We start from the raw sequence: 20166 nt of genomic DNA, 5'->3' as shown, positions 1-20166 counted from the left end.
CTATGGATACCACATGTGCACATGGTACACATACATGCATGCGTGCATACAAAAACTCTTATACTTAGAAAATAAAATGAATAAATCTATTTTAAAGATTTATTTATTATGTATACAATGTTCTGCCTGCTTATGTACCTGCACACCAGAAGGCGGCACCAGATCTCACTGTTGATGGCTATGAACCACCATGTGGTTGCTGGGAAATGAACTGAGGACCCTTGGAAAAGCAGCCAATGTTCTCAACCTCTGAGACATCTGTCCAGCCCTTAATAAATCTTTTTGCAATCAAAAGCAAAAACAAAAGCAAAAGACAAACTATATACCCAATACTCATATCAGTCAAAAACTAACACATGTTTTAGAAGCTCTAAGATAGGAACTGGAAATAGAGAACATTTATAGATTTTATTTTCAGGTAACATCCCACAATGATCAGTTTTAATGTGAAATGCTCATGATGGCATGATAAGATATTTTGCTTTTACATAACATATATTTATAACTTTTCTTCCTATTTAACTCTTGTCATTGATAACAATGAACTATAACTATTAATTCACAGAATTTTAGACTGGTTAAAATAGTCCTTCAATGGACACAGGATTCATATAATGTCTTATAGGGTCAAGGGAGGACATATATGTACCATATTTCATGGGGCTTCTCTTGAGATTTTTTTGTTACTTTGTTCTTCCAAGTGAACAAGATACAAGTCTCCCTGTTTGCATTCTTATACCAACAGTCTACTGTCAAGAGAGCAGTTACAATGCTTCTTGATGAATCCAGAGGCAAATCTTGTCCAATGCAGTGATCCACAGATTCCTTACAGTCTGCCTGTCAAAGAAAAATGTCTTCAAAATGCCCCCTAAAACTCTCCTTGAACTTACTCCTGCCCTTCTCTTACCTGGGGCACACTAGGTTTGTAACTATCCTGGCATCAAGAAAGATATTATGAAAAAACTTATGCTCTTCTCCTTGGCTATCACACTCCTGAAATAATGGTTCCCAAGAATGGAATTTGGGGCTAGAGAAATGATTCAGTTGTTAAGAGCTTAGCTGTGACCCTCCCCTTCCACTTCTGATTCCCCCTTCCTCCTTCTTCCCCCTTCTTACTTCTTTCATTCTTCTTCCCCCTTCTTCTACCACCTTCTTCTTCTTCCTTTTTCCTTCATCTTCCCCTTCCCTCTTCCTCCCTTCCCTCTTCTTCTCTTCCCCTTCCCTCATCCTCTCTTCCCTTCCCCCCGTCCTCTTCTGTTTCCCTTTCCCCCTTCCCCCCCTTTTGCTCCCTTTTCCCTCTTTTTTCCCTGTTTTCCCCTTCCCTCTTCACTCTTCCCTCTTTCCACCTTTTCCTCCTTCCCCCTTTCCTTTCCTTTCCTCTCCTCTCCTCTCCTCTCCTCTCCTCTCCTCTCCTCTCCTCTCCTCTCCTTTCCTTTCCTTTCCCCCCTTTCCCCTTTCCTCTTTCCTCTTTTTTGTCCTTCTCCCCTTTCCCCCCTCTTTTCCCTTTTTATCTCCTTTTCTCCCCCATTTCCCTTTTTTATCTCTTTCCCCCTTTCCCCTTTTCCCCCTTTCCCCCTTCCCCTTTACCTTTTTCTCCTTCCCCTCTTTTTCCCTTTTTCCCCTTTCCCCTTTTCCTCTTTTTCCCCTTTCCTCCTTTTTCCCCTTTTCCTCTTTTTTCCCCTTTCCCCCTTTTCTCCTTTTTCCCCCTTTTCCTGTTTTTTTTTGTTTTTTGAATCCATATACATGTACACCTTTATATACTCATGCACAGGATCATACATATCACACCCAATAGTTGAATAACAGTGTGTTACATAGTTGAAAATTACTGAGAGACTAGATATGAAATATTCTATCCATGGAGTTACAGTGAATAAGGGAATGCATATGTCAGTTACCTCTGTCTAGCTATTTCATAATGCATCAAAATATCATGTACACGTTTTTCAGGGGTATGAGTTTAAAAAAACAAATATATTTATCTAGAAAATAGTTTAAATTTTGGATGCTAATGAAATGAAAGAGAAATATTTCAATAAAATTTCAAGTTGAATATCAATTAGTCAACCCTTCACTTACGAGTTTATAAGTACTGTTAAAATGTTGCTTATTTGTTCCTTTACATGTCTGTTTAATCTGTTTCAATACATTTTACCTTTTACTATTTGAAATTATTATAAATGTTATAAAATATTTTCTCATGTTTTTAAATTCACTATTTTTTAATTAGTGCACTATAAAAAATTCAAATAATATTTATCCAGATATTACTTTCCCCGCTTTTTATCTCCTTTTCTCCTGCTTCCCCCTTTTTATCCCTTTTTCTTTTTATCCCCTTTCCTTCTTTTATCCTCTCCTCCTTCTTCTCCCCTCCTCTTTCTTCTCCTTTCCTCTTTCTTCTCTCCCCTTCTTTCTTCTCTTCCCCTCTTTCTTCTCTCCCCTTCTTTTTGTCTTCCCCCTCTTTTTCCTTTCTCCCATCTCTTCTCTCTCCCCCCTCTTCTTCTCTCTATCTTCTCTTCTTCTTTCTCCCCCTCTTCTTCTCTCTCCCCCTCTCTTCTTCTCTCTTTCCCCTCTTCTTCTTTCTCTCCCTCTCTTCTGTCTCTCCCATTTCTTTTCCCTCTTTTATCTTGCCCCTCTTTTTTCTTTCCCTCTCCTCTCTCTCTTCTCTCTCCCCCTCTTCTCTCCCCTCTTCTCTCTCCCCCTCTTCTCTCCCACACTCTTCTCTCACATTCTCTTTCACTCTTTCTCTTTCCCTCTTTTTCTGCCACTCTTCTCCCCTTTTCTTCTGTTTCCCTTTGCTCCTTTTTCTCTTTTCTCTTTTCTCCTTTTTTCCCTTTCCCCTTTCCTCCTTTCCCCCTTTTCCCTTTTCCCCCTTTTCCCCATTTTCCCTTTTCCCCTTCCCTTTCCCCTTCCCCTGCAGGGAAAGGCTGAGAGCTGCCACCCAGGCTGTGCTGCAGCAGCTGTAGCCTCTACTGCAACCAGGCCCCAAGTCCAGAGAAGCCAGGTCGCGTTCTGGACAAGCGTTCCTGATTGTGACATCACACTCAGCCCTGGGCCATAAAACTTGTCACTAGGAAGAAAGACTCAGTTGGAGAATAGCCAACAAGATGAGATACTCGTAGCACTTCCTGAGTGGCACTGAGCAGAGACATCAAGGGGTTGGATCCTTGTGAACAGGGAACCTTCCCTCATCACTTAGAAGGACCTGGGTTTCAGTGGTGAGACATGGGGTATGATGTAACCCGTTTCCAGGGGGACATTGATGAGGACCTTATCTGCCCTATTTGTAGTGGAGTCTTGGAAGAGCCAGTACAGGTGCCTCATTGTGAGCATGCCTTCTGCAATGGCTGCATCATCCAATGGCTCTCTCAGCAACAGACATGCCCGGTAGACCATAGCGTTGTCACGGTTGCCCACCTGTGCCCAGTACCTCAGATCATGCGGAAAATGTTGTCAAAGCTACAGATTGCCTGTGACAATGCTATGTTTGGCTGCAGTGCTCTTGTCAGGCTTGACAATCTAAGGTCCCATCTCAATGACTGTGAACACAACCCGAAGCAGCCTGTGACCTGTGAGCAGGGTTGTGGCCTGGAGATGCCCAAAGATGAACTGCCAAACCACAATTGCATTAATCACCTGCTCTCCATGGTCCAGCAGCAGCAGACACATATCTCAGAGCTGGAGAAGTTGTCTGCTGAACACAAGCACCAGCTGGCGGAACAGGAACGAGACATTCAGCTACTGAAGATGTATGTGCGAACCACCCACAGTGTCAACCCCAACCTTCAGAACCTAGAGACAATCGAGTACAATAAAATCCTCGAGTGGGTGAACTCCCCACAGCCAGCAAGAGTGACCCGCTGGGGAGGAATGAGCTCCACTCCTGACCAGCACATGAGTGACAACATGGTGCAGGATCCAGGGCTTGTTCTATTTCCGCATGTTGTGGAGGAGATATAAGAGCGTAACTGGAAGAGGTAGAGTTGGAAAAACCCGTTGCTCCATCAGTTGAACCCTGACTTCTCCCATAACCCTTATGTCACAGCTTGCGCTTGCTCAACATACTCCCTGCTTTTCTGGAATGAAGGACCTGGGCACTTTGCTCACCTAGGAACCCAAATTCCTGCCTTTTGCTATCTTCCTTCCCCCACAATATCTATAAAGTTTTCAGTCAGGGTGGAAAACTGTATTTTTCTGATTAAAATACCTGGTTCCCACATGTTTTCAGAAAGCACAAATTTGTTTTTCCTAGAGGATCAGGGTAGAGTGAGGCACTTCTAGTTTTCCCTCTCTTCCAAAACTATACAGCATGGAGAAAGCAGCTCTGAGGAGCTGACATCCAGGAGGACTAAGGATATGACCAAAACCCTCTAACTAGTGAGGCCAGGACTTGGTCCTCACTAATAACCCTTGGGGAAGACATTTGTGCCAAGCACATCCCTGTCTAGGCCTCCTGTGAAGGTTCAGGACTTGCTGGGTGTACAGGGTGGGTTGCTGAAATGTCTGTTGAACTCTTCCCTAAACTTGTTCATAATTAGGGAAGGGAAGGAAGGGGTGGGGATTAGATTATTTGTATTCATACACTCAGCAGGAAGCTGCTTCTGGCTCTGCTGAACGAGGACAGGCACTGCCTTTGAGACATGTCTATATTGCCTCAGTGTGTCCCTCTGCAGCCCTGATTGTAATTACCTTGATTTCCTTTGGTGTTGTTTGTTTATATTTCCCCAGTCACAAACCCCATCTGTTACCCAGTCTTGGTTGTGTCTGTCCTTTTTATAGTCTAGCCACATTGTTGGCAATTTTATTTATTTACTTTTTTTAAGAAAGGAGAAAAGAAAAAAATCAACAAAACTTAAAACCTTTTTTGCCCTTTCTTTTTTTAAATTAACTTCTTATTGGATATTTTATTTACATTTCAGATGTTATTCCCTTTCCCCATTCCCCCCCCCACCCAGAAGCCTTCATCCCATCCCCCCTCATCCTGCTTCTATGAGGATGTGCCCCACCCACCCACCCACCTACCCGCCCACTTTCACCTCGCTGCCCTCGAATTCCCCCACACTGGGCATCCAGTCTTTACAGGACCAAGGACCTCCTCTCCCACCTATGCCTGAAAAGGGCATCTTTTCTATTGCTGTTCCTATTGTGGGATTCTTGGTAGGGTGGGGCTAGGTAATGTCATCTGTTTCATGTTTCCTTTTCAGCACAGTCTTTAGTCTGATACCTGCTCTGACCTTCCCCTCCATCACCCTTTCTGAGCAGGAGCTTTGGCTGTGGCTGTCCATGAAAAAAAATTGTTCCCTGTCCCCTCAGGTCTTCTTGTGAAACCTTAGAATTAATTGGCACATGCGTTTTTAAGGTGACTTTTCCATGTTCCCTGGAGATAGTTCCTGTTTATCTGTGTTCTAACTTTCTCCAGACAAATGGGATTCAAATTAGTTATATCTCCAAAACCAGGCAGCATACACTATCTAACTCAAGTCCACCTAAGGACTTTGGATCCATTTAAGGCTCATTTGGTCATTTCTGAGTTCCCTGTAGTGACTGGTAGAGCGAGCAAGGAGGAATAAGAGGTGTGATTATTTTAAAAACACAGATGGGAGTGTGATTGGAGAGGTTAGAGAGCTCTCCTTCACCATACACTGCTTTCTCTCTATGGGAGTTCCATTCCAGGCCAGCTTGCTGTTGGTCTCATTAGTTTAGTCATTTCTCCTTTGGGATTAGGATAGAAGGATATAGCTTGAGGACCATAAGAACAGATTGCGTGTTCCAGCTCCAGGGCACAGTGCTCAGAAATTTGAAAGAGGCTGCTATACTTAGTTGGGTTACTGCATTTCTTGTATTTCTTGTACTTCTTTGCCCCTGACTGCCTTGCCTGAGTTCACAATGTCCTATCCTTACTCTGAAATGATCACTGAAGCAGAAGTTTCCATGCCCTTTGCACTGGTGTCTGTCTGCAGCTCTCCGGTTGTGCTGTGTGCTGAATATAGTGTTCACAGCACTAATAAATCTATCACTCAATTCTAAAAGATAGAGCTTTGCAGTTCTTGCAGAAGACCCAGGATTAGCTTCCAGCACCCACATGGTAGTTCATAGCCATTAATAATGCCAGATTCAGGAGATTTTATGCCCTTTTTCTGACATCTGTGGGCACAGAACACATGTGTGATGCACAGATATACATGTAAGCAAAATGCTCACACATAGAATGCAAATAAATCTAAAAAGAAAGGAATATAATTTCTCCAGGAATTATTCCATATTGAGAGAAGGAAAAGCTTGACACGTGATACCAGGCCAAGAGAAGCTTTTTTCTTGGAAAAAGTTTTCTCATAGTTCTAACAGCTTACCTTGCCACCTTACACTAGAGACTTGAGCTAAGACGATGATGGATCAGCAATGGCCAGGGCCATACCTAGACCAGGACTACTTAGTGATGAATATCTATTGCCTTGTACTTAAACATAAACTCCATGTCAGGAATCTGAAGATGGACTTGGGGACCTCAGGTCACTGATCTTTGTTCCCCTTCCCAATGTAGGCACATTGAAAGAAATCTGCTTATTTCTACTTCTTGCTATTATTTGTCCCTTTAATTGGCATATCAAATATGGGTGGCAGAGTTTGGATTTTTAGGTCTACCAGGACCCTACACTCACTCTTTTGATCTTGTGGATTTTCTCTTCTCCGTGTCTCAAGACTTACTTTTCCAATATTTTCTTATATTGTTCTACTGTAACATCTACATACTTCTGCTCAGATATGTAACAACCCACAACTTCTACCCAGTGTGTTGGTACTATCTGTTTCCTCAGCTACTTTAGACTCTGAAGCAAGAGGATAACCTGAGCCCAGATGTTCAAGACCTCGTTGGAAAACATGCTGAAAGTACATCTCAATAAAAGAGTAAACAAACATATTAAGACTTTTTAAAATAAGCACGTTTTAATTACACACACACACACACATGACAGGAATTCTTTCTCTTCTGTTCTTTTTCTTTCATAGCCCTTTAACAGTATTTTAACATTACATCAAAGTGTTCTTATTACTTGTTGAATGTCTGAAATCCCTACTGTATTATAAGCTCAAGGAGGAAGGAGAGTTCCTGATGTGTGCATTGCATATAATTTTTCTGATCTTATTCAAGATTCTGGATTTTATCACTTGGAATATAGCCAAGGTGGAAATTCTTACAAACCTGGCAGAACAGTATACCATATGCCTATTGTCCTGATGTGATAATCAGTTATGCCATTTAACTACCCAGAGTGTCAGATGATTTATGCTCACCATACAACAAAAAACACATTCTCAATAAATGTTTTTCAGTTGAGTGGCTGTTCCTGCCACAGTAGAACCTTCTTCACTTTGGTTCAGTCGCTGCAAGGAGAGAAACAAAGTACTCACCCATGACACACAACCAAGACTAGTAAAGAAGAGATGCATCTGCAAAATCGGTCTTTGGACTATATTCTTGCAATATCTGGTTATCAGGTAACGGCGTCCAAATCTCTAACACAGAGTACAGTAGAGTGACAATCCTGCAAAGAGAATTGAGAGCTAGTTAGACAAGTGAAGAATTTCTGAATTAAATTCAAGATATAAATCAGTTTTATTAGATGATACTAAAGGAGGAAACAATTAGGTAATCACAAGTTTCATGTAAAATTGAAAGAAAGAACACAAAATCAGGTAAATGGGTGTCTGAGAAGGGAAAGGATATAATCAGAATATATTGCATAAGCTTTAAAAATTAACTTATTTTTCAAAAATCTAACTAACAAAATGAATTATTGTGCAACCGTGGATATGGTTCAATAGAGTGCTTGACTAGCATACACAAAGTCCTAGGTTTGAACTACAGCACCGAATATCACAGGGTATGGTGGCATATGCCTATAATCCCAGCATTTGGGAAGTGGAGGCAGGATGATCAGAACTCTTCAGCTAATAAGGTCATTGTCAGCTACATAATGACTTCAAGGGCAGTCTGGGATACATAAGACTATGCCTTAAATCAGTAAAGTATTAGAAAGGATTCATAATGTCTTATTGTCTTGAACAAACATTTGAACCTTTCACTTGTATTCAAAAACACCCTCATTTTAAAATGTGTGTGTGTGTGTGTGTGTGTGTGTGTGTGTGTGTGTCACATGTGTGTAAGAACCCATGGATGACATAAAATGACATGCTCTCCTGGAGCTGGAGTTACAGATGGATGTGAGATGTAAACTGAACTTGAGTTCTTTGGAAGAACTCTTAACAGATAAGCTATTTCTCCAGTTTCACCCCCCCCCCCTTTGACTCCTTATACAACCTAGGACACATTACATCAAAATAAGAGATTTGGTAATTATAGAAAGCAGCAGAAGTAAGCAATAAATATTAGAAACTAGAAAGATAGAAAGATTTCCTCTTTCCTACTGTTCTCTGTATGAATCCATAAAGACTAGTTGACTTTCCCCTGAAAATAAGTCATAAGACTCAAAGAGAACTTGCTCTATACCCAGAGGAAAGGAATGTCACACAGGGGAGCCAAGAAGAATCACAAGGGTTTTTGCTAACTTAACCCTAATCCATCTTATATCCACTTGACAGTACTCTTATTTCACACAGTCATGTTTTGTCACAATTATGCACATCTTCAACAGAGAAGCAGAAAAGGCACAGTTCTCCCTGGGGATTCTAGGTCTACATTTCTGAACACTCTCATGAAACACAACACATTTCATACAGCTGGGAACATGGTTCAATAATGAACCATTTCCATTTGCCTAGCATTACATGGTTCTAGATCCAACAGAGTGAGGCACATTATATTAAATAAATGTACATGGTTTCCTTTTCTTATTTTTCTTTTGTTATAGCACTCTAATTCATAAAAATTGTGAGGTTTTGTCTTCTTTATATTTCTATTTACCTTGTCAACATTCCTCAACATATATACATACAAATATCTTTTGACATATATGTTTCATTTCATTTCTATTTTGGTTACTATGACTACCCTAAGGAAGTACTACAAAATTTGGTGCTACAAACACAAACTCAATATATTACAGTTCTGTAGATTAAAAACACAAGGTGAGGCTGAAGATATAAGTCAATTAGTAGAATGCTGGCCTGCCATTAACAGCCCTGAGTTTGATCACTAGTACTGAAAAGAAAAAGAGAAAACAATTGTACATTAAATGAGCAAGCTTTTCTGTTTAGGGTTACAAAAAAAAAAAAAAAACCCTGTAATCAAAGAACTGGCTGTCTTGTGCATTTCTCTGGATGTTTTGGGAATTATTCTCCATCCCAGTTTAATCAGACTGTCACTTAAATTCAGTTCTATGTTGTTGTAGGCTTGAGAGTGTTATTTATGTGGAATGTTATCCAGAAGTCATTCTCAAATTTTGGAGGCTGCTTGAACTTCATGGTCTGTGGTCCCCTGCATATTTAAAGCCAGTGGTAGTAGGGTAGTATTTTTCTAGAACTTTGAATTTCCCCAAACTCACTTTCTACCAAAGCTCTCCTCAGCCAGATGTGTGTTCTGGCTCTGTTTCCTACTTGGCATATTCCTACTAGACTTTGCTGCTTTCTCTTCTGTTCTGGGCTTATCTTATTCCGTTGAATATGGAGAATAGTGTTCTAAAATTAGTTCCTCATTGTAAATACATCTTTAAAATCCCTTCACAGAAGTACCTACATGAATATTTGATTGAGTAACCAGAAAAATATATGTTGGAGCTGTGAAGTACCGTTAGATTACTATCTACAATATTTCCCTGTTTTATAAGATATATTTTTTTCCAAAATTGCCTTTCAAAATTTTTATATTCAGCTGCTTAAGGTTTTTTTTCTTTGCTTTTGAGTCTTAATGTTTTACTATCTTGCAGCAACCAAATGTAGCCTGTAAAAGTGGGGGATGAGTGGTCAAAGTATTTGGGCTTATTTAAAGAATAAAAAGAAGAGGATAAAAATCACAGGATGAAAACTTAGACATGATACATGCTGCCAAAATATCTAATAAATATCAAAACTGTACAGTAGAAAAACAGTGTCTAGTCTCTCATTTGTAAGCTAGAATAAATGGCTGCATTATAAGAATCATGCTAAGGAAATGCCAGCACAAGAATATTGCTATCAAAACTGTACATCCAAGAAATAAGGCAGGAGGATTCTATGAAGATAAGATCCAATAAAGAAGAATTGCATGAAGGTGAAGAGGGATGATCCTCTTGCAGCAACTTTTTCATGGAACTAGAAAAAGAGCAGTTCTTCAAGAGAGAAGATTTTTTATTTATTTATTTATTTATTTATTTATTTATTTATTGTTTTTCGAGACAGGGTTTCTCTGTGTAGTCCTGGCTGTCCTGGAACTCACTCTGAAGACCAGGCTGGCCTCGAACTCAGAAATCCGCCTGCCTCTCCCTCCCAAGTGCTGGGATTAAAGGCGTGTGCCACCACCGCCCGGCTTTTTTAAAAATATTTTTGGAAATTTTTCATTTTTCCCTTTTTTATTGGCTATTTTATTTACATTTCAAATGTTATCCCCTTTCCATATTTCCCCTCCAGAAATCCCCTATTCCATTCCCCCTCCCCTTGCTTCTATGAGAGTGCTTCCCCCCCATCCACCCATCCACTCCCGCATTTCCATCCTGGCATTTCTTTACAATGGGGCACTGAGCCTTCTCAGGACCAAGGGCCTCTCCTCGTATTAATGCCCAACAAGGCCATCCTCTGCTACATATGCAGCTGGAGCCATGGGTCACTCCCTGTGTACTCTTTGGTTGGTGGTTTAGTTCCTGGGAGCTCTGGGGGGCCTGGTTGGTTGATATTATTGTTTTTCCTATGGGTTACAAACCCCTTTGGAGCCTTCAGTCCTTTCTCTAACTCCTCCACTGGGGACACCGTGCTCAGTCCACTGGTTGGCTCTTTATCTGTCAGGCTTTGGCAGAGCCTCTCAGGAGACAGCTATATCAGACTCCTGTCAGCAAGTACTTCTTGGCATCTGCAATAGTGTCTGGGTTTGGTGTCTGTATATGGGATAAACTCTCAGGTGGAACAGCCTCTGAATGGCCTTTCCCTCAGTCTCTGCTCCATACTTTGTCTCCATATTTCCTCCCTTGAGTATTTTGTTCCTCCTTCTAAGTAGGAACGAAGCATCCACACTTTGGTCTTCCTTCTTCCTGAGCTTCATGTGCTTTGTGAATTGTATCCTGGGTATTACCAGCTTTGGGGCTAATATCCACTTTTCAGTGAGTGAATACCATGTGTGTTCTTTTGTGACTGGGTTACCTCACTCAGGATGATATTTTCTAGTTCCATCCATTAGTTCAAACTAATAGGAGAAAAAGTGGGAAAGAGCCTTGAACAGGGGATAATTTTCTGAACAGAACATCAATGGCTTATGCTCTAAGATCAAGAATTGACAAATAGGACCTCATAAAATTGCAAACCTTCTATAAGGCAAAGGACACTGTCAATAGGACAAAACAGCAACCAACAGATTGGGAAAAGATCTTTACCAATCCTACAGCCAATAGAAGACTAATATCCAATATATACAAAGAACTCAAGAAGTCAGACTCCAGACAACCAAATAACCCTATTAAAAATGGGGTACAGAGCTAAAAAAAAAAAGTATTCTCAATTGAGGAAACTGAAATGGCCAAGAAGCACCTGAAGAAATGTGCAACACCCTTAGTCATCAGAGAAATGCAAATCAAGTGAGATTCTTAAAATACCAGCACCCACATAACCTGGGCAGTTGTTATAAATGAAAAAGCTAGAGCTCCAATCTCTGTTAGTTGATTCAGAATCTGTGCTGTGGCCAAGCACACTTTCAAGATGCTCTCTGCCTTAATTCAGGTTAATGTGATTTCCAAATCATTTCTCTTTGTATATTATTTAAGGAACAAAAGGGAAACACAGATATGATTTGTTTTAGTGTATTGATCTATTAAATCACTATTACACAATAAATTGATACACCTACACTGAAGAAGATAAAGGTGTAACATAAACACATTATATTTTAGTTACCTTTTATGTAGGAACACTACGTTAGTGATTTTTCATGTGTGTGTCTGTATACGTATGTCTATCTGTGTGTATGTCTCTTTGTGTTTGTGTTGTATATGTGTTTGGTTTACATATACATAAGTATGTGCATGTGCATTGTATATGTATCTATTTTATACATACATATATATGTGCATATGAAGCCCAGGATAGAATATTAGGGTGTCCTGCTTTATCATTACCTACTTTATTACCTTGAGGGAATGTCACTGTAATTCATAGTCTCTTGCTGATTCTTCCAGAAGGCAGTAAGCTTCAGCAATTTTCCTGTCTCTGCTCTTTCTGTTTCTCTAACCCACTGGAACTAGAGTTACAGAATATATGAGCATATACATTTTTTTGTGTGGGTTTCAGGGACTTCAACTCAGATTCTTATACTTTTTCAATGAGCATACTTGCCTGCTTATCCGTCGCCCCATCCTTCATTAGTGATTTTATGTTTTGAGGTCTGGATAAAGAATTTAAACAAGACATAGTCTTCTAGTATTATGTGACAACATTTCCTCTAAAACAAGAATGTTTTTATGCAAAGACCCTGTGAATGTTTTCAAACTATAATGAATTAAGGCTATACTTTATGCCTTGCAGCAGGAACATTTATATTTTAAAAGCCATCCCTCAAGAGATTCTAATTGAGTTTATCATTCCTCTGCTCTTTGTGAAAGGAAATGAAGAGTGTTGCCTTTGCCATTCTGTTTTGATTTCCAGTGACATCATTCAACTTCTGAAGCTGTTGAGATTGAAGGAAGTCCAGTCATTACTCTAAATGACTCCTGGTTTGTTTTCACCTGAGTTCTTTCTTCAGTTTTTCTGACATTCCAGGAACCTTTGTCTGAGAGATGAACAGTCTGCAAAACAAAGATTTTTTCCTCTTTCATGATCACAGGACTAAGGGATAAACAGTTTGTGAAGCAAATGAAGACTTCAACTTAAGCTGCAATAACTTCCTTTGCACCCTTAAGACTGTGCAACTCAAGCCTCCTCAACTATTATCTCTTTGCTTTCCTCTTCCATAGACCTCAAATCCACTATTTTTGTATCCATGACTACCCTTCAACTCATACTCCTACATGGTCACACTGAAACTGATTTTTTTTCTACTTAACCTTCAACTTCTATTTCTGTGCTCTCCTTCTCTCTTTTGAAGAGTCTGTGAGCTTAAGTCATTTTGACTTAGAGCTTTTGTCTTAGGAACTCAGTATCAAGATCTGCCTTTATAAATAAGGCTGCTATGAACATAGTGGAACACATGTCCTTGTTATATATTGGAACATCTTCTGGGTATATGCCCAGGAGTGATATAGCTGGGTCCTCAGGTAATGCTATGTCCAACTTTCTGAGGAACCATCAGACTGATTTCCAGAGTGGTTGCACCAGCTTGCACTCCCACCAACAAAGGAGGAGTGTTCCTCTTTCTCCACATCCTCGAGACCATCTGCTATCACCTGAGTTTTTGATCTTAGCCATTCTGACTGGTGTGAGGTGGAATCTCAGGGTTGTTTTGATTTGCATTTCCCTGATGACTAAGGATGCTTAACATTTCTTTAGGTGCTTCTTGGCCATTCCAGTTTCCTCAGTTGAGAATTCTTTGTTTAGCTCTGTACCCCATTTTTAATAGAGTTATTTGGTTGTCTGAAGTCTAATTTCCTAAGTTCTTTGTATATATTGGATATAAGCCCTCTATCGGATTTGGGATTGGTAAAGATGTTTTCCCAATCTGTTGGTTGCCATTTTGTCTTATTGAAAGTGTCCTTTGCCTTACAGAAACTTTACAATTTTATGAGGTCTCATTTGTCAATTCTTGATCTTAGATCATAAACCATTGGTGTTCTGTTCAGGAACTTTTCCTCTGTGCCCAAGCCTTATCTATAATATCCAGAAGTTGGAAGGAACCCAGATGTCCTTCAACAGAGGAATGGATACAAAAAATGTGATACATTTACACAACGGATTATTACTCAGCTATTGAAAACAATGAATTCGAGAAATTCCTAGGTAAATGGATGGAACTAGAAAATATCATCCTGAGTGAGGTAACCCAATCACAAGAGAACACACATGGTATTCACTCAATGATAATTGGATATTACCCCAGAAGCTCACAATACCCAAGATGCAACTCACAGACCACATGAAGCTCTTGAAGAAGAAAGACCAAGTATGGGTGCTTCGGTCCTTCTTAAAAGGAGTAACAAAATACTCAAGGGAGCAAATATAGAGACAAAGTATGGGACAGAAACTGAAGGAGGGGCCTTCTGGAGACCATTCCACCTGGGTATCCATCCAATATACAGTCACAAAAGGTATATGCTGATGTGGAAGTCAGGAAGTGCATGCTGATAAGAGCTTGATATAGCTGTCTCCTTAGAGGTCTGCCAGAGTCTGACATATTCAGAGGTGGATGCTCTCAGCTAACTATTCAACTGATCATGGAGTTCTCAATGGAGGAGTTAGAGAGAAGACTGAAGGAGCTGAAAGGGTTTGAGGCCCCATGAGGAGAGCAACAATACCAACCAACCAGAGCTCCCAGAGTCTAAACCACCAGCCTGGGAGCACATAGGGAGTGACCCATGGCTCCAGCTGTATATATAGGAGAGGATAGCCTTGTTGGGCATAGATGGGGGAAGACATCCTTGGTCCCATGAAGGCTGGACGCCCAGTGTTGGGGAATTCAAGGGTGGGGAGGTGAAAGTGGGGGGGCATGGCGGTACATCCTCATAGAATGTGCAGGAGGAGGGGGGATAGGATAGGGGGTTCCTGAGTGGGCGGGAAATGGGGTAAGGGGATAACATCTGAAATGTAAATAAAATATCCAATTAAAAAAAGTTAAAAAAAAATCTGCCATTATTTCCCTTTGCTGAGTCTGGCATGACCTTGCTAGGGACAGAATGGCATGGCTCTTGCCCCTAGGACAGGGCCAGAAGGCATGGGCCTCCACAAGTGTAGATGGCTGCTGAGGGCATAAGGCTTGTTTGTGTAATGATGTATGTATTTTAATGTTCCTTCAAGGAATGACCTCTCTGTTAACATTAATAACTCATGATAATCAGAGACAGCATGAGTCTGGGAGACAAAGATGTGTCTAATGTCTCAGCAAAATGGTAAATGCTAAGTTCTTCAGAATAGCTCTTAAGGCTGTGGAAAAGTACTCTGAAAACATGAGTTCAAAACTATATGATTTCTCAACTATGCAAAATATAAGAATGCAATGTGAATTATATAAGGGGCTTCACAGATCTAAAGGAACAGAGGCAGCTACACTATGAGCCAGCTTGCCAGAAAGGTACAAATACTGGCAAATTCACATGCAGGCAGATTCCTGAGTTCAAGATCAGCCTGGGACACACTGAGTCCAGTCCCAGGAATGGTAGAAATGGTAATACCATGGTGCAGTCTCACCCAGCTAGCTTGTAGTCTGTGCTTAACAGAGGCAGGCAGATCTCTGATTTTTTTTTTGCAGTGTTAAATTAATGTGGTTGCAGTCTCCTGGGTATCCACTGCATGTGCAGTCACCAAAGGTAGGGGATGATGTGAATACCAGGAAGTGCATGCTGACAGGAGCCTGATTCATAGGATAATCAAAAGGAAACCTGCAATAAATAACTGCATTGATGTTAATAAAAAACTAGACTTTTCCTCTACATGAGTTGAACTAGCAGAAAGTGATAGCAGTTCTTTAGAATTTTTTTCTAGGGAGAGCTGAGCTGTCTGGGAATCTCTGGAGAGCAGAGAGTGAAAGCAGCTCTTCAAAAATTTGTTCTAATAGAATTTCTGATTTTAGTTGGAAAATCCATGGAGAGTGAATATAGCTCTTTTAGAATTTTTCATAGCTCGTTTAGAATTTTTTAATAGTATTTCTGTTGTATTTTAGAAATCCCAAGAATTACGAAAATGACTGAGCTCTTTTAGAATGTTTTCTAACAGCTATCCAGAGAAGGCTGTCTGAAGAGCAAACATAGCTCTTAAATTTTAGGGTGTGTGGGGGTTCCTGGGTGGGTGGGGGATGGGGTAAGGGGACAACATATGAAATGTAAATAAAACATCCAATAAAAAAATTTAAAAAAAAAAGAAATTAAAAAAAAAAAGTATCTAATGAAAGGAAAAAAAAAATTTTAGGGTGTGGTTGCTTTCTGATTTTGATGAAGAAACCCAAGAATAATTTTTAGAATTTTTCTAACAGGGTTCCTGACTTCGTTGGAAGAATCAAGAATTTTTTTTTTTAGCAGCTTTTCTGACTGTGGTCAGAAAAACCCATGAGCTATCAGAGAGCTTTTTAGAATTTTTACTAGTAGAGAGAGCTGTTTCAAGCAAAAAGTAGCTCTCTTAACCAGAGCATTTTTAAAATTGTAAGAATAAGCTGTCTAGAGCAGAGCAGAACATAGAGAGACCAATATGGACAATCATCTCAGTAGAACCTAGGCCGCCAGCTTAGACTCACAATCTGACTTTGAGTTGTTAATTTTCACTGCTCCCAAACACCATTTCTCTCAGAACATGGACCTAGCTGAGGCTGGTCCTTGGTACCCTTTATAACTCAAGGTATGAAAAATCAGTTTATCTGATTTATATATAATCAAGTGCACGTTAAAATTAAATGTATACATGGCAAGTGAGACCTGTCTTGGTATACTGAATTATTCCTTTAGCTGAATTTGTATGTGACTCTCACAAGCTGTTCAGTTCATTAGATGGTGAACTACTGTGAGTTAATATAGCAAGCAGTGAGGGTGGGTATGTGTAAAGTGGGCTCAAGTGGTCACTAAAAAGAGAAGAATGAAATATGCTTAAAGGGACTGAGGCTTTAATCCCTTTCTCCTTCCTTGATAAATATTGGCATACTTTTTACTAAAACTATATGCTTCTGTTTTGTTTTGATCTATTGTTGATCTGGAAGTTCTGACATCAAAAGATATGGAGTTTCTTGATATTTTACAAGCAGTGACTCTGAAATATGTTCATTGAGAGCTGCTCGGCCTTTTTATAATATTGCCAAACTGCAAGCTTAGAAAGTCATATAGTCTCTCAGCATCTCATCTCCAAATTATAGCATTCTTCCCCCATGGCACTATTTTAAGGATTATATAAATTCACATGGGAAGCATAGGCACACAGCATATGGAAATTAGTATTGCTGACACAATAATTGTCTCCTTTATCTCAATTTGCTGTTTCTCACTTTTCCATCTTCACTCAATTCATACTACAAGTCTGGCGATTACAATTATGGGAAAAGATAGAGGGAATTAAAAAATTGTTTATTTTATTTTATATATAAGTGTTTTGTCCACATGCATGTCTATACACTGCATGTGTGCCTGGTATCCAAGGAGGTCAGAAGGAGTGTTAGGTCTCCTGGAACAAGAGTTATGGATGGTTGTGAGATACTATGTAGGTGCTGGTAATCAAACCTGGGTTCTCTGCAAGAGCAACAAGCTTGTTTAAATACTGAGCCATCTCTCCCCAGCTCTGTGGAAGCTATTGATTGAGATGAAATAAATGTTGGTATTCTTTAAACTGATGAACCCCATATGCATGTACCCCTGTCTTCTCTCACTGACCATGAGTTCATTAATGAAATGACAGCAAAACAAAATAATATTTTCAAATTACTGTAATGGCTCAGAAATTTCCTGTTAGAAGTTATAAATGCAAAAGATAGATATTCCCAAATACACTTCCTAAATAATTTTAAATATTTTATTTGTCTACTAGGGGAGGTATATGCCCACCATGGTTGGCTTGTGTGGAAGTCAGAGTACAGCTTGTGGGAATTTTTTCTTGTTTTCTTCTATGTGTTCCAAGGATTTAATTCTAGGCAGCAGATTTGGCAGCGAGCATCTTTTGACACTGAGCCATTTCATTGGATCTTACATCATTTCAATATATTGTATAAAGTATATATGTTAGAATGGAATCCTTGAGCTGGGGCTAAAGAAGTCAGCTCTGAATAAAATGTTCATGCACTAACACAGAAGTATGGGACTATAATGACACACAGAAATAAAGGCTTATTTATATATTTTCGTTAATAAACAATTTGTAAATTATTTTAATTTTAAATATGTTAAATAAAAAATGAAAGCTACAAACTATTACATCAATGCACATAGACAAAAATTTTTTCATACTATGCAATTACTACTTCTAATAGCACCTTCTGCAAAACTGAAAAAAGAAAATCTCCTTGATATGTTGAATGGCATCACTGAAAAACCTAGAGCTAATATCATAAATAATGGTGAAAGTTCAAATCTTTTATTCCTGGAAAAGTAATAAGCACACGCTTTCTCATTGCCTTTATTCATCATTAGGAATGAAATTAAATATGAAGCTCAGAAAAGACACAGTGCTTTAAAATGGTAATTCTTTATAAAGTACTGATATTACAAAAATTAATAAACAATACATACATAAAAACTATAGTTTCTTTAAATGGATGTAGAAAACTGAAGAGCTTACCTTATATCATAAAATAGTGAAATAACAGAAGTACATTTTATTAATGAAGTACAGTTGTAGTTTATTTTTTTTAGAACCAAAAACATTTATTAAAAGTTTTTTTAACTTAGTTTTTTAAAGGTTACAAGATTGAATGCACAGTATGATCCGATTTTATGAAAATAAAATATACATATATACAAACAAGATACATAAAACCACTTTGAAAGATATACCAAGATATGTACAGTGTGTACTAAGGATCAAATTAAGGTAATTATACCTTTTCCTTGCTTACTTATAAATTTCTGATTTTTCTAGAAACAAAGTGATTTAATAAGAAGAAAATTATTTTTTAAATATAAAATAACTGAAATAGGTGCAGCATTGTTTAGATCAACATTTCAAAATAAACTCAAACTATAGGCAGTGTGATGATTCTCAGAACTTCCAATGTTTTCTCCTTCAGTTTCTGAATGCTAACTATGAAGGCTAAGAATATCTAGGAATTACATATCAAAAGAAGTATGTATGAGCAGGTAAGTTTGAAAGACTCCTCAAACAAGGACTTCTTACAGAAATCTCACAGATCACTACCTAAACATAAAGAATGCTGACACTACTCCAATTCCTGGTTTAGATACTGCCTTTGACATTACCAAAGGGGTTTGTTCCAAGTATGAATGGAAAGTTAACTATCATTATTCACGCCACTGAAGAGAGGATCTTCAATCACCAACATTGGGGGGAAAAGAAGAAGAGGGGGGAAAGCCACACTATAATGTGATGGATCTCAAAATTCCATGAGAATTCCATATTCGGGGTCCAAACATATCATTCAGGCCCAAAGTTTAGTGTCTGTGTTTCTGCTGCCATTCTTCTCCGTATTTTTAAGAAGATTTTTATGTGTCGAGAAACCTGTTCCAAAGTTCTGCTATCTCAAAGCAAGAGGTTTCAGCAAATGTTTTCAGGTCTTTTTAACACTGCGGTCCAGGACAGGAGTCGCTCAGAACCCACGTCAATCCTCAGCCTCAACAACCCAGTTGTAGTTTATTAAGAAAAGATTTTAATATAGATTTAAGAATGAATATTATATAAGAAAGGGACTTTTAAGAAAAGAACAGTACACATTCATGTGCTGCTTAAGAGACACTTCCATCAGAAAATCTACTTTAACCAAAAGACTATAGATACAATAACATTTTAACATAATATAAGAAATTACTTGAGCTGGATACGTTTTGTATGTAGATGTCTATGTTACAGTTACTATTATTATGGCACAGGAAAAACAAGACACATGACTATATCCTAGAAACAAGTCACTTTTATTCACATTCCTTTGCCTAAAGTAAGTCAATTGTCTGCACTTAATTTCTGTAGGAGAATGAAAATGGCCAATATTACCAAGTGCTACCACCCAAGAAAAGAGATGTGGAAACAGTAGTAAACTATTCTAAGACTACACAGATAAATTTATATTGCTTCTGTTTATACTTAGATGGAGAAAGATGTCATAAGGTTAATATCATCCTTCCTTGTCTTTTAGGGTAACACTACTACTTTTACTCAGTTACATTGAGAAATTAGCAATTGTTGAGATCCCATCCTGAAACATATTAAGTTTGCATTCATTATGAAAGCGATGTATGAATG

General features: G+C 38.9%; 1 pseudogene; it reads left to right on the top strand.

Annotated features, from left to right (window-relative positions):
• Nucleotides 1-3225: 3225 nt before the first annotated feature.
• Nucleotides 3226-3960, top strand: LOC114623255 (annotated as a pseudogene).
• The last annotated feature ends 16206 nt before the right edge of the window (nucleotides 3961-20166 follow it).

Source organism: Grammomys surdaster, unplaced genomic scaffold (assembly GCF_004785775.1).
Source record: "Grammomys surdaster isolate TR1022 unplaced genomic scaffold, NIH_TR_1.0 195, whole genome shotgun sequence".
NCBI classification, from domain to species: domain Eukaryota; kingdom Metazoa; phylum Chordata; class Mammalia; order Rodentia; family Muridae; genus Grammomys; species Grammomys surdaster.
This window is presented reverse-complemented; position numbering and strand designations above follow the sequence as displayed.